Source organism: Anolis carolinensis, chromosome 1 (genome assembly GCF_035594765.1).
Source record: "Anolis carolinensis isolate JA03-04 chromosome 1, rAnoCar3.1.pri, whole genome shotgun sequence".
Taxonomy (NCBI): domain Eukaryota; kingdom Metazoa; phylum Chordata; class Lepidosauria; order Squamata; family Dactyloidae; genus Anolis; species Anolis carolinensis.
In genome coordinates, this window is record NC_085841.1 from 9,460,758 (window position 1) to 9,474,790 (window position 14,033).

Genomic DNA, 14,033 nt, shown 5'->3' on the forward strand with positions numbered 1-14,033 from the left:
AATCCTGTTACTCTAGAGGAAACCCAAGATACAGTTCTTAAATCTTGCCCATACCAACAACTCTGAGCTGGATTTTATCTAAGGAATATTGAGGACAACTACAATGATAAATGTTATAGTGAAATTAAACTCAAATGTGTTTGTAGACAGTCATAGCCTTTTCTTTTTAAAAAACTTTTTAAATTCAATTTTTAATTGTTATTATTATTTAAGAAAAAGTTACAATTATATAAACATATTCTATACTTTCCCCCCTCTTTTATTTACATTCAGCCCTGTGCTCCCCTTCTCCAGAGCCATCTCTTCTTCTGTAGTCCCACCAAAAGTTCAATTCTTCATTTGGAGGTAAATTCCTGTCTTCTTTTTCCAATATTTTTTCTAGAAATTTTCTATAAATACTTTCAAATCATTTTTCCCATAATCCCTTCTTTACTTTTAAATTTGATGTTAGCTTGTCATTCAGTGCCAAACTTCTTTATACCATTCATTAATTTGTATTTTCATTTCTCCTTTCCAATATTTTGCAATTAATAATCTAGCTGTTGTTAATAGCATATCTATTAAATTTTCCCCTCTTATCTTTCTCATCCTCTTTTAAAATTAAAAGTAATATTTCCACTGGATTCCTTCTAATTTTTATATTCATAATATTTTCTATTTCCCTTATAACCAATTCCCAAAAATCTTTTACATGTTTACAATCCCACCACATATGAGTGTAGGTTCCAATTTCTTGGCACCCTCGCCAGCATTTTTCATTATTATTCTTATTCATAACATTTAACCTTTTCGGTTTTAAATACCACTTCCAAATTAGTTTATAATAATTTTCTTTTATTCTAATTGACATGTTTTTTAATTGTCTTGTTTTCCATATCTCCTCCCATTCTTTTTCCGTTATCTTTGTTCCTACTTCCTCCTCCCATGATTCTCTTAATGTTAATGTTTTCTTTTTTCTATGTCTTTAATTAGTATTTTATATATTTTACTTGTTGTTCCTTTTAACTGCTCACTATTTCCTCTTTTTAATGCTTTTATTATTAATTCCTCAAATTGCGTTGTTTTCCAGTTTGTCATAGCCTTTTCTTGATAGTCACTATAGGTCACCAATTTTTATTTTATTTTTAACACACTGACTTAGTTTATTTGGCACAAGTTTTTATCACACTCTCACTCCTTTTGGATTTGATGTTCCTGTCTATTTTGAACACTATTTATCTGACTGTCACTCTGCCTCAACTGTTTGTACATGCTTTTTTCAATTTCTTTGACACACTGCCATTTTATTTATTTTGTACTGATCTGCTCCATCCTCCCCAAGCTGAGCACTGTTAACCTTTTGGAGAAATAGTGAGTCAAATAATGTTTTGCATTTTTTCTCTCTCATGTTAGCTTTTTGTCATCAGCTATAGGCAGTGGCCCTTCCGTTTCCTTGTTCTTCCTTGTGCAAATGAATGCTTCAAGCTCTTGTTGAAATCACATAAAGTGAATCAAGGAAGAGGAATGTTTGTGGAACAATGCACCATGTTAAAACAAGAGTCCCAATGTTAGCCAAAATGTACAAAACAGTTTCTGATAAGTCATAGAACCATAGAATCATAGAATAATAGAGTTGGAAGAGACCTCATGGGCCATCCAGTCCAACCCCCTGCCAAGAAGCAGGAAATCGCATTCAAAGCACTCCCGACAGATGGCCATCCAGTCTCTGCTTAAAAGCCTCCAAAGAAGGAGCCTCCACCACGGCCCCGGGGAGAGAGTTCCACTGTCGAACAGCTCTCACAGTGAGGAAGTTCTTCCTGATGTTCAGGTGGAATCTCCTTTCCTGTAGTTTGAAGCCATTGTTCCGTGTCCTAGTCTCCAGGGCAGCAGAAAACAAACTTGCTCCCTCCTGCCTATGACTTCCCCGCATGTATTTGTACATGGCTATCATGTCTACTCTCAGCCTTCTCTTCTGCAGGCTAAACATGCCCAATTCTTTAAGCCTCTCCTCATAGGGCTTGTTCTCCAGACCTTTGATCCTTTGAGTTTCCCTCCTCTGGACGCTTTCCAGCATGTCAACATCTCCCTTCAACTGCGGTGCCCAGAATTGGACGCAGTATTCCAGGTGTGGTCTGACCAAGGCAGAATAGAGGGGGAGCATGACTTCCCTGGATCTAGACGCTATTCCCCTATTGATGCAGGCCAGAATCCCATTGGCTTTCTTAGCTGCCGCATCACATTGCTGGCTCATGTTTAACTTGTTGTCCACGAGGACTCCAAGATCTTTTTCACACGTACTGCTGTCAAGCCAGGCGTCCCCCATTCTGTATCTTTGCATTCCATTTTTTCTGCCAAAATGAAGTATCTTGAATTTGTCCCTGTTGAACTTCATTTTGTTAGTTTCGGCCCATCTCTTTAGTCTATCAAGATCGTTTTGAATTCTGCTCCTGTCTTCTGGAGTGTTAGCTATCCCTCCCAGTTTGGTGTCGTCTGCAAACTTGATGATCGTGCCTTCTAACCCTTCGTCTAAGTCATTAATAAAGATGTTGAACAGAACCGGGCCCAGGATGGAACCCTGCGACACTCCACTCGTGACTTCTTTCCAAGATGAAGAAGATGCATTGGTGAGAATCACCCTTTGATTTCGTTTGCTTAGCCAATTACAGATCCACCTAACCGTAGTTTTGTCTAGCCCACATTTTACTAGTTTATTTGCCAGAAGGTCGTGGGGGACTTTGTCGAAGGCCTTACTGAAATCCAGGTACGCTACATCCACGGCATTCCCTGTATCGACCCAACTGTAACTCTATCGAAAAAAGTGATCAGATTAGTCTGGCATGACTTGTTTTTGGTAAATCCGTGTTGACTATTAGCAATGACCGCATTTGTTTCTAAGTGTTCGCAGACCACTTCCTTAATGATCTTTTCCAGAATCTTGCCTGGTATCGATGTGAGGCTGACCGGACGGTAATTGTTTGGGTCGTTCTTTTTTCCCTTCTTGAAGATAAGGACCACATTCACCCTCCTCCAATCTGCTGGGACTTGTCCCGTTCTCCAAGAACTCTCGAAGATAATTGCCAGTGGTTCTGAAATAACTTCCGCTAGTTCCTTCAGTACTCTTGGATGTAGCTGATCTGGCCCTGGGGACTTGAATTCGTTTAGAGTGGCCAGGTGTTCCTGGACAACTTGTCTCCCTATTTGGGGTTGGATTTCCCCAAATCCTTCGTCCATTTCATGTTGCTGAGGTTGAAGATGGCTTTCTTTTTGTGAGAAGACCGAGGCTAGTGTTGGAAATGTAAAGAACAAGTTGGCTCCTTCTATCACATGTGGTGGTTTTGTAAAGAAGCAACAAAGTTTTGGACGAAGATTCATGAAGAATCACAAAAGGTTTTAAAGATAAACTTTATAAGAAAACCAGAGTACTATCTATTAGGATTTACAGATTTAGACTTACAATTGACTGAACAAGAAGATAAACTTTTCAGTTATATTACGACCACTGCTAGAATGGTTTTTGCTAGAGAATGGAAACAGGAATCAGCCCCACCAATTGAGGAGTGGGTGGAGAAGATAAGAGAAATAAAGGATATGGACGAACTGACTTTTTTGTTGAAGAAAAATACAGGCAAGATAATGAAAAGAACGAATTGGGACGATCTTCAGGTCTATCTGGATAATTTGAGAAAATGAAGATTACGAGAGACAATTTTACTATTTTTTTTCTTTAGTAAGTAAAAATATTATTGAATAATAAGAAAATATTATCCAAGAAGATGGAATGGAAGTCACATTTTTTCTTGTTTTTTGTTTTTTTGTGTGTGGGTATATTTTTGTAGATTTGTATCTTTCTCTCTTTTTCCTACTTTTCTATACCTTGGTTGTTCTCACTCTTTCGATGTAGTATAAAAAATTTAATAAAATTCTTTAAAAAAACCAAAAAAACAAGTGTCCCAATGTGTTCATTAAATATTTGAAGGGAGAGTGGGATCGTGCCCTCTTAAACAAGAGATACTTAACTAGTACAGTAGAGTCTCACTTATCCAAGCTAAACGGGCCGGCAGAAGCTTGGATAAGCGAATATCTTGGATAATAAGGAGGGATTAAGGAAAATCGTATTAAACATCAAATTAGGTTATGATTTTACAAATTAAGCACCAAAATATCATGTTATACAACAAATTTGACAGAAAAAGTAGCTCAATACGCAGTAATGTTATGTTGTAATTACTGTATTTACGAATTTAGCACCAAAGTATCATGATATATTGAAAATATTGACTACAAAAATGGCTTGGATAATCCAGAAGCTTGGATAAGCGAGGCTTGGATAAGTGAGACTCTACTGTATTTGCCTGTCTGATTTAGCTATCGAAATTGTGTCCAAATGGGACTATGAAGAGACATGGGTGCAATTGAGTGATAGCGTTATCCAAATAGGGCCCCATCTCAAAGAGGAATCACTGTCAACAGGACCAAGTTATGACTGGCAATTTACAAAAAATACAATTTGCAACTATGACATTTAATCTTTATTTAATCATCTGATCATTGAACACTTCTGATATCTTCATTGTTTGATTCATTTCAGCTCTACTTCTTTTCAAAAAGGAATGATCCGCATCTTAGATTACAAAATCGCTTTGCAGCATCTTCCATTAATGCCACAGTTGGCCGGTAGATCTCTGCCAGAGGGACATCTTTCACGCACTGGAACGTGGCAGTAACCTCCCTGTTTACTACAGGCTTCTGTTGTTGGTGGTTTCCCTGGATAGAAAAGAAAGTATGTGTGTTACTCAACAAAATGGATAGAGAAAGACAGAGAAAGAAAGAGGCGGAGGACGTTCTGTGACCAGTGGTTGGATTAAGACTTTCATCCATTGCTGCTGTTCATGTCCTTTTCACACTACATAGTTATAATTTGATGATACCCTGTTTCCCCAAAAATAAGACATCCCCAGAAAATAAGACCTAGTAGAGGTTTTGCTGAATTGCTAAATATAAGGCCTCTCCCGAAAGTAAGACCTAGCAAAGTTTTTGTTTGGAAGCATGCCCGGCGCCTGCCAAACAGAACACCAGAGGATGCAGAATTGGTAAATGTACATACCAATTGTACATGGAAATAATGGTAGTAACAAGAAATTCTTGATAGGATTCACAGTTTGTCTGGTTATGTTAGTTTGTGATGACAACTACTGTATAGTATACAGTAGAGTCTCACTTATCCAAGCTAAACGGGCCGGCAGAAGCTTGGATAAGTGAATATCTTGGATAATAAGGATTAAGGAAAAGCCTATTAAACATCAAATTAGGTTATGATTTTACAAATTAAGCACCAAAACATCATGTTATACAACAAATTTGACAGAAAAAATAGTTCAATATGCAGTAATGCTATGTAGTAATTACTGTATTTACAAATTTAGCACCAAAATATCATGATATATTGAAAACATTGACTACAAAAATGGCTTGGATTATCCAGAGGCTTGGATAAGCGAGGCTTGGATAAGTGAGACTCTACTGTATAATAAATGTTCATTTTTTTTTGTTCAACAATAAATGTGAATTCTTCTTCATGGAAAAATAAGACATCCCCTGAAAATAAGACCTAGCGCATCTTTGGGAGCAAAAATTAATATAAGACACTGTCATATTTTCGGGGAAACACGGTAGGGCCCCTGGTGGCACAGTGTGTTAAAGCGCTGAGCTGCTGAACTTGCGGACCAAAAGGTCTCAGGTTCAAATTCCGGGAGCGGAATGAGCGCCCGCTGTTGGCCCCAGCTCCTGCCAACCTAGTAGTTCAAAAACATGCAAATGTGAGTAGATCAATAGGTACCGCTCTGTTGTTCTCTTATATTCTGTTATATTGTATTGTTCTGGGCATGGCCCCATGTAAGCCGCCCCGAGTCCCTGTCGGGGAGATGGTGGCGGTGTATAAAAGTTTTATTATTATTATTATTATTATTATTATTATTATTATTATTACCGCTCTGGCGGGAAGGTAACAGCGCTCCATGCAGTCATGCCAATGGCCACATGACCTTGGAGGTGTCTACGGACAACGCTGGCTCTTCGGCTTAGAACTGGAGATGAGCACCAACCCCCAGAGTCAGTCACGACTGGACTTAACGTCAGGGGAATACCTATACCTTTACCTTAATTTGATGATACAACTTTAACTGCCATGACTGTGCCCTATAGAATCCAGAGGATTGTACTTTTAAGGAGGGACATTTACAATTCTCATCCAGAGAGAGAGCTCTAGTACATCACCACACCACCAATCCAAGAATGTCATTAATCCCAGAAAATGGGGTCATAGCTCTATAACTGGTGAGCACCCAGTGCCCACCTGTGATTTCTGGTGGTCACATTGAATCCCATATCTCAGCCCAGGTAAGATGAGCTGGGTTAGATTACACCAAAAGCACCCATCAATGGATGCGTCTGAAATCCACAGAGAAGCCGAGTAGATCTGCTAAGAAGTTTGATGTGGAAGAGTCTCCTTTTATCTGGACCAGAAATGCTTCTCTATATTTTAAAGGTCCTATTTAAATGAGCTGTTTAATGCAGGGCCAGCTATTTAAGGTAGGCCCCTAATCAGCCATGAGGTTGGCCACCTTACCAGCCATGGAATTCCTTATTTATTTATGTATTTATTTATTTATTTACAGTATTTATATTCCGCCCTTCTCACCCCGAAGGCGACTCAGGGCGGAATAGGGCAAACATTCGATGCTCATATACACATAGAACTAAGACAGAGACAGACACAGAGGCAATTTAACCTTCTCCTGAGGGGATGTTCAATTCTGGCCACAGGGGGGAGCAGCTGCTTCATGTGATGTGACGGCTCTTCCTCATTCCAACATCGTAAATTAGTTAAATTTGCCTCCCCACTTTACAAGTGGTACCTTATTTCCTACTTGATAGATGCAACTATCTTTTGGGTTGCTAGGTCAGCAACGAGCAGGGGCTATTTTTTATTTTTTAATTGATGGGTGCTCACCCCGCCACGGGCTGGCCTCGAACTCATGACCTCATGGTCAGAGTGGTTTATTGCAGCAGGCTGCTCAGTAGCCTGTAGCACAGCCCAGCCATCACGGTCATATGTGCTAGGGTTATAATGGAGCTCCAACGCAAAGAGGGGGTAGAGTGATCCCTCCTTTTTGCTGATTGCGCCGGCATCCCATTCTGATCTCAGCAGATACAACTGTGATGGTCAGGTGCTCAGAGAGTGGTTAGTGATGATGGTAATATAGTTATGATCAGCACAGGGGAAGGGAGATGATGGTGTTGTATGTGAACAATGGATTAGACTGAAATGACCTAATCCAGCTGTTGGATGGCCACAAAGTTCAAGGATACTCTGGAGTTGTCTGCAAACTCAGGAATTTCCCACAGGTTTCCTTAAGGCCAAGTCAGGGACAAAAAGTTCTCTCCTGTGTCCCATTTTAACAGCTGCCATTGCCAGTTTTGCCTATCCTCATGAATTCTGGAAATGTATCCTACACAGATATGCTGGTTGTACTGTAGGGTTTTGTCTTGTTTCCCAGAAGGCACATACCAACATGAGAAACGTAAAACAAGTCCATTCCAACCATTTAGGGCAGGGGTCCCCAAACTAAGGCCCGGGGGCCGGATGCAGCCCTCCAAGGTCGTTTACCTGGCCCCTGTTCTAAACTTTAGACTTAGGGTTGACCTAAGTCTACCTGGTTTTTGGAGATCTTTTTGCTTACCTATGGTCTTATGAGATCGTCTAGATGGTCTTTGATGGTCTCTTTGCTTAGCTACGGCCTTATGAGACCATCTAGATGGCTACTGGAAGACCCTTTCCTTACCTATGGTCCTATGAGACCATCTAGATGGCCGTTGAGGGTCCCTTTCCTTACCTATGGTTTTATGAGATTGCCCAGATTGCCTTCTCTAGATGGTTTTTGAGGTCCCTTTCCTTATCTATGGTCTTCTGAGGGCCTGATGAGATTATCTAGATGGCCTTTGAGGGTCCCTTTCCTTACCTATGGTCTTATGAGATCGTCTAGATCAGGGGTCCCCAAACTAAGGCCCTCCAAGGTCATTTACCTGGCCCCTGTCCTAAACTTTAGACCTATCTGGACTTTGGAGGTCTCTTTGCTTACCTATGGTCTTATGAGATCATCTAGATAGTCTCTGAAGGTCTCTATGCTTAGCTACGGGCTTATGAGATCATCTAGATGGCTACTGGAAGTCCCTTTCCTTACCTATGGTCCTATGAGACCATCTAGATGGTCTTTGAGGGTCCCTTTCCTTACCTATGGTCTTATGAGACCATCTAGATGGTCTTTGGAGGTCTCTTTCCTTACCTATGGTCTTATGAGACCATCTAGATGGTCTTTGAGGGTCCCTTTCCTTACCTATGGTCTTATGAGACCATCTAGATGGTCTTTGGAGGTCTCTTTGCTTACCTATGGTCTCATGAGATCGTCTAGATCAGGGGTCCCCAAACTAAGGTCCATGGGCCAGATGTGGCCCTCCAAGGTCATTGACCTGGCCTCTGTCCTAAACTTTAGACTTAGGGTTGACCTAAGTCTGAAACGACTTGAAGGCATACAACAACAACAATCTCAATTTTGGACTACTTCATCATAGTCCGGCCGCCCAACAGTCTGAGGAACTGTGAATCAGCCCTCCACTTAAAAAGTTTGGGGACCCCTGATTTAGGGACTACTTATGGGTGTATGAAATCTCCTCTACACAAGAAACCCCAGGCAATAAAGAAGAATCCATACTGTGTTGTCTGCATTTGAATGATTGCCAGTCTAAGATGTTTAGCAGGTTCACTTACATTTGCAGCATATGCCATTAAAGCCACAGTTGGCTGGAAGAGATCCATATGGGCATATCGTACTTAACGGAACCCGGCAGTGGCCTCGCAGTTCTCTGCAGGTCTGAGTTTTCCCTGTATAAAATAAATTACCATTGAAAAGATCATTATTTGAGAGGATGCCTTCGTGCCCACGGGGGACTCGTTGTTTGTCAGTTTGAATTACCATATATACTCGAGTATAAGCCGACTTGAATATAAGCCGAGACACCTAATTTTACCATAAAAAACTGGGAAAACTTATTGACCCGAGTATAAGCCGAGGGTGGGAAATGCAGCAGCTACTGGTAAATTTCACAATAAAAATAGATACTAATAAAATTACATTAATTGAGGCACCAACAAGTTAAATATTTTTGAATATTTACCCTATTTCAAAGAAAAACAATAAACTTGCTCGATAAGTGGAAAAATAGGGTCAACAAAACAATATGGTATTAACAATAACTTAACAGCAACAACAACAATAAAACTTCATTTGTAATAATAATAATAATAATAATAATAATAATAATAATAATAATAATAATAATTCATTTATTATCCTTCATTTTTATCCTGCCCTATCTCTTTGTAGGGACTCAGGCCAGCTTCCAACATAGTAACAGGCAAATTCAAGGCAGAGCTAGATATAGATCTATAATTATATATACTAATTTCACATATGCATTTTCCCCTGAAACGTTTGCAAATCCTCTCTATATACAGTAAAGTCTCACTTATCCAAGCCTCGCTTATCCAAGCCTCTGGATAATCCAAGCCATTTTTGTAGTCAATGTTTTCAATATATTGTGATATTTTGGTGCTAAATTCGTAAATACTGTAATTACAACATAACATTGCTGCATATTGAACTACTTTTTCTGTCAAATGTGTTGTATAACATGATGTTTTGGTGCTTAATTTGTAAAATCATAACCTAATTTGATGTTTAATAGGCTTTTCCTTAATCCCTCCTTATTATCCAAGTTATTCGCTTATCCAAGCTTCTGCCGGCCCGTTTAGCTTGGATAAGTGAGACTCTACTGTATGTGCATTTCCCTCCTGCATATATCTAGAAATCTCTATATGTGTGTGTGCATTTCCTCTGTAGTATTTCCAAGTCTTATATATCTATATTCATATATATCTATCTAGACATCTCTCTGTATATAGATAATTATATCTGCATAGGATTTGCAAAGACTTGCAAACACGTGAGGCAAAAATTCATATAGAAAAATAATGTATACACATAGATACAGATATACATGTATATGGAAATCTCTAGATATCTATATGTACATAGGATTTGCAAAGACTTGCAAACATGAGGGGAAATTTATATATATATATATATATATATATATATATATATATATATAGTGAAATACAAATATTTAGGTACATAGGGATTGCAAAGGCTTGCAAGGGGAAGTGCCTATATATCTGTAGCAGAGATTAACAAATATTTCAGGTGAAAGTGCTTTTATGCATAAACATTATCAAACATATTGTGTAACATTATCTACAGGCTATGTATAGAAAGTGTATATGAAATGTATTCTATGTTTAGAATTGGGCCCTATCTCCAAAATATCTCATTATGTACATACATGCAAATTCAGATATGCCAAAATCTGGAAATAAAATCCCAAATTCCAAACATTTCAGATAAGGCATACTCAACTTATAGTGCTTTCCTCCCAATTCCTTTTCCTATTGTGCTGTGTCATTGAGCTATAAGCCCAAAGTCAGGAGCTGTTTCACTGCTGATCTTCATGGGCTTTTCTCAGCTAATGATCAGCTGAGAATTTCAACATTACTTTAACATTCTTTCTGTAGTGTCTTCTGTTGTATATGTATGTCCCACTTATACACAATCCCAGATTTCATTTAGGAGTTTCTCTCTTACCTGGAGCTACATGGAGGAGAAGTACAGCCACAGCAAGGAAAAAATAAAGAAACCTCATGACTCAAGCTTTCCCTAAGATCTCTCCAAGTGCTGGTGAGATGCAGTTCTCTCTATTTATAGAGCTGTTGCATGAAAAGAATGTTGAAAAATAAATTTGCACAACCCTTGCAAGCAAGTCTTTCCTGTTCCTTGTCTTCTTAGCCTCTTCACTTCCTGACCATCCTTCCCTCAGTATTTCAGCAAGACCATCTGTGGGCCATGTGGCCTTTGGGACCACCTTTATAGCCCTAGAGTTTTAAAATGCTCCAGAATACAAGGTGATGATAGCTCTTCAGGTTCTGGGGGAGAAATGTTGATGTTTTATTGATGCGACATTTGTTTTATTCTCGATATCTGTTTTATTGTTTAATTGCTGCTGTTGTATTGTTGTCGGGCATGGCAACAATACTGTCCCTCCGGAGAGATGGGGCGGGGTATAAAAATTATTATTATTATTATTATTATTATTATTATTATTATTATTATTATTATTAAATGTGTGATCTCAGATCTCAGCAAGTTATACAAACCTGCGATACATCATAAACATAGTGTGTAAGTTGGCCATGAAGAAGCCGCTTGGTGTCTCTTTCTAAGATAGATAAAACATAGATGTGGGCGAAACGTCCGGAGAGAATACTTCTGGAACACATACAACAACCCAATAAAATTCATGTTTGAACTTGGGGCCCATTTGAAAAATACTTCATTATGTGTTGTATATGGAAATGCAGGGATTCTATTATCTAGAAAAAATCCTGTATCTGAAACACTTCTGATCCCAAGCATTTCAGAGAGAAGGGATCCTTGACCTGTATTGGGAAAAACAACACAAAAGAAATTGATCTTTGTAGGCATGATTAAGATTGCCAATTCTGGCCTTTCTCTGTATTTTATGGCTAGCTAAAATCATCAGAATAGTAGCCAGGAAATCTAAGATTATTTGTATTTTCTTTGCTTTTCCTGTTCATTAGCTATGGAAGTGGCAAACTGAACATCCAGGTTATTAACTAAAGACTGATAAATGGGAAGTATTGGAGGATGTATATTTTCTGAAAAAGGGCAAACTGGTTATGGATGAAGAACATTCCTTATTTCAATCTGTTTGCCTTCTGGAAGACCGTTATTAAGAAACAAGGGATGTTGCAGGAGAGCTTCTCACAACTGACAGTTTGAACATGCCACGACCACTCCACACTACATGTCACAATACACCCTTTTCTGAAATCTTGGTTGCCCCATTCTCAACTAATAGCCTTCCTTCTGCACTGAGTGACAAACTACTCTACTAATCTCCGAATAGGTTTTGGAACGAAGATGGAGCAACCTTGTTTACTGATGATGTTGTGGGTCTTCATGTCAGTTCCAATTTATGGCAACCATGAGATGGACCTATCACAGGATTTTCCTGGCAAGCTTTGTGTGCATGTGCCTCCAAGTCTACTGTTGACTTATGGCAACCCCATGAATTTAATATGGTTTTCTCGGAAAAAAAGAGTATTCAGTTCCTTTGGTGAAATATAGTGTGCCTTTCTTGATCATTTGCCATCCTGGTATTAACCTGGGTTGATCCTCTTAGCCTCCAAGATCCAGCTCCACAAGCCACTCCTCATAGGACTTGGCTTCCAAACCTTTGATTATTTTGGTTGCTCTTCTCTGGAAACCTTCCAGCTTGTCAATATTCTTCTTCTTCTTTTTTATTTTTTTTTATTAACATATATAGAAATAGAATACATTGAAAGAGTGAGAACAATTATTGAATAGAAAGTGAAGAAAAAAAAGAAAAAAAAGAGAAGTAGTGAACAAGGGAGGAGAGAGAACTATAAAAAAGAGAGGGGGAAATATATATATATAAAGAAAAACAATAAAAATAAAAATAGTGAAAAATAGACGTGATAGAAAAAAAAAATGGTGACCAAAAGGAAAAAAAGAAAAGAAAAAAATTGGTATTGACTTCCTTCCAGTCCTTTGCAGTTTGGTTCTTTTCTAATTCTGCAGATTCTCCCTCAATTGGGTATATTGTTATATTATTGTACCTCTCCCAGTAGTTATTTGTTTTGTCTTCTTCTAAAATACTTTTCTACCTGATCCCAGGTTGTTTCTTTTATAGGGTTACCAGAGTTCTTTCTAATCAAAAAAGTCAATTTGTCAATGTTCTTGATGTCCATCAATTTAATTCTCCCTTGATCCGGGTCTGGCATTTTTTCTAGTTTCCAATACTTTGCATAGGTGATCCTGGCTGCTGACGTCATATAAGTGAATAAAATGTCCTCATTTTGTGACATTATAAAGTCCTTATCTGTTAAACCTAACAAATAGTATTCTGTGTTTTTTTTTTTAGGGAATTTCCTTTGAAAAATATTTTGAATTTCTTCATGAATCTTAGCCCAGTAACTTGTGGCCTTGCTACATGTCCACCATATATCAATATTCTTCTTGAACTGTGGACAGATATATTCCAGGTGAGGTCTAACCATAGCAGAATAGAGCGGGACCTTGACTTCCGTCAATCTAGACACTAGGGAATGAAGTTAACATACCAGTACTTGCTTTCTTAGATTCTTCAAGCTAAAGTCATGCGATTTTCCATCTCTTGCTAGCACCATTTTTGTGCTAAAACATAGGGATCCAGAACACTTTCTGACCTGTATATCATGCAGAGAACTACTGGAGTCTGGAATCAGGAACTGGCACTCCTTCTGAAGGGCTCGGCTGTCCTGGAGCCACACATGTTTAACACCGTTAACATTCTTACCCTGTTTCCCCGAAAATAAGACATCCCCAGAAAATAAGACCTAGTAGAGGTTTTGCTGAATTGCTAAATATAAGGCCTCCCCCGAAAGTAAGACCTAGCAAAGTTTTTGTTTGGAAGCATACGTACCATAGATTGTAGAACATGGAAATAATGGTAGTAATAAATTCTTGATGGGATTCACAATTTGTCTGGTTATGCTGGTTTGAGATGAAAACTATTGTACAGTATATAATAAATTTTCAATTTTTGTTCAACAATACATGTAAATTCTTCTTCATGGAAAAATAAGACATCCCCTGAAAATATGACCTAGCACAACTTTGGGAGCAAAAATTAATATAAGACACTGTCTTATTTTCGGGTAAACAGGGTAGGCTGGCTTCCCCTGGTAGTAGCTACTATAGACAGGCTCTAGAGGTGTTATCTCTTGGCCAGGAGCAAATCCTCTTGACTAAAGAAACTCATAATAGAATCATAGACTTGGAAGAGACCACATGGACCAT

At 38.6% G+C, this 14,033-nt stretch overlaps 1 long non-coding RNA gene across 1 annotated transcript; it reads right to left on the reverse strand.

The window, feature by feature from the left end:
* Positions 1-4,493: 4,493 nt before the first annotated feature.
* LOC103277572 (uncharacterized) lies at positions 4,494-10,995 on the reverse strand. The gene is made up of 3 exons (XR_505505.3): positions 10,737-10,995; positions 8,804-8,917; positions 4,494-4,743 (listed from the first exon to the last, which is right to left on the reverse strand). It is a non-coding gene; the product is annotated as an uncharacterized LOC103277572 (long non-coding RNA).
* Positions 10,996-14,033: the final 3,038 nt, after the last annotated feature.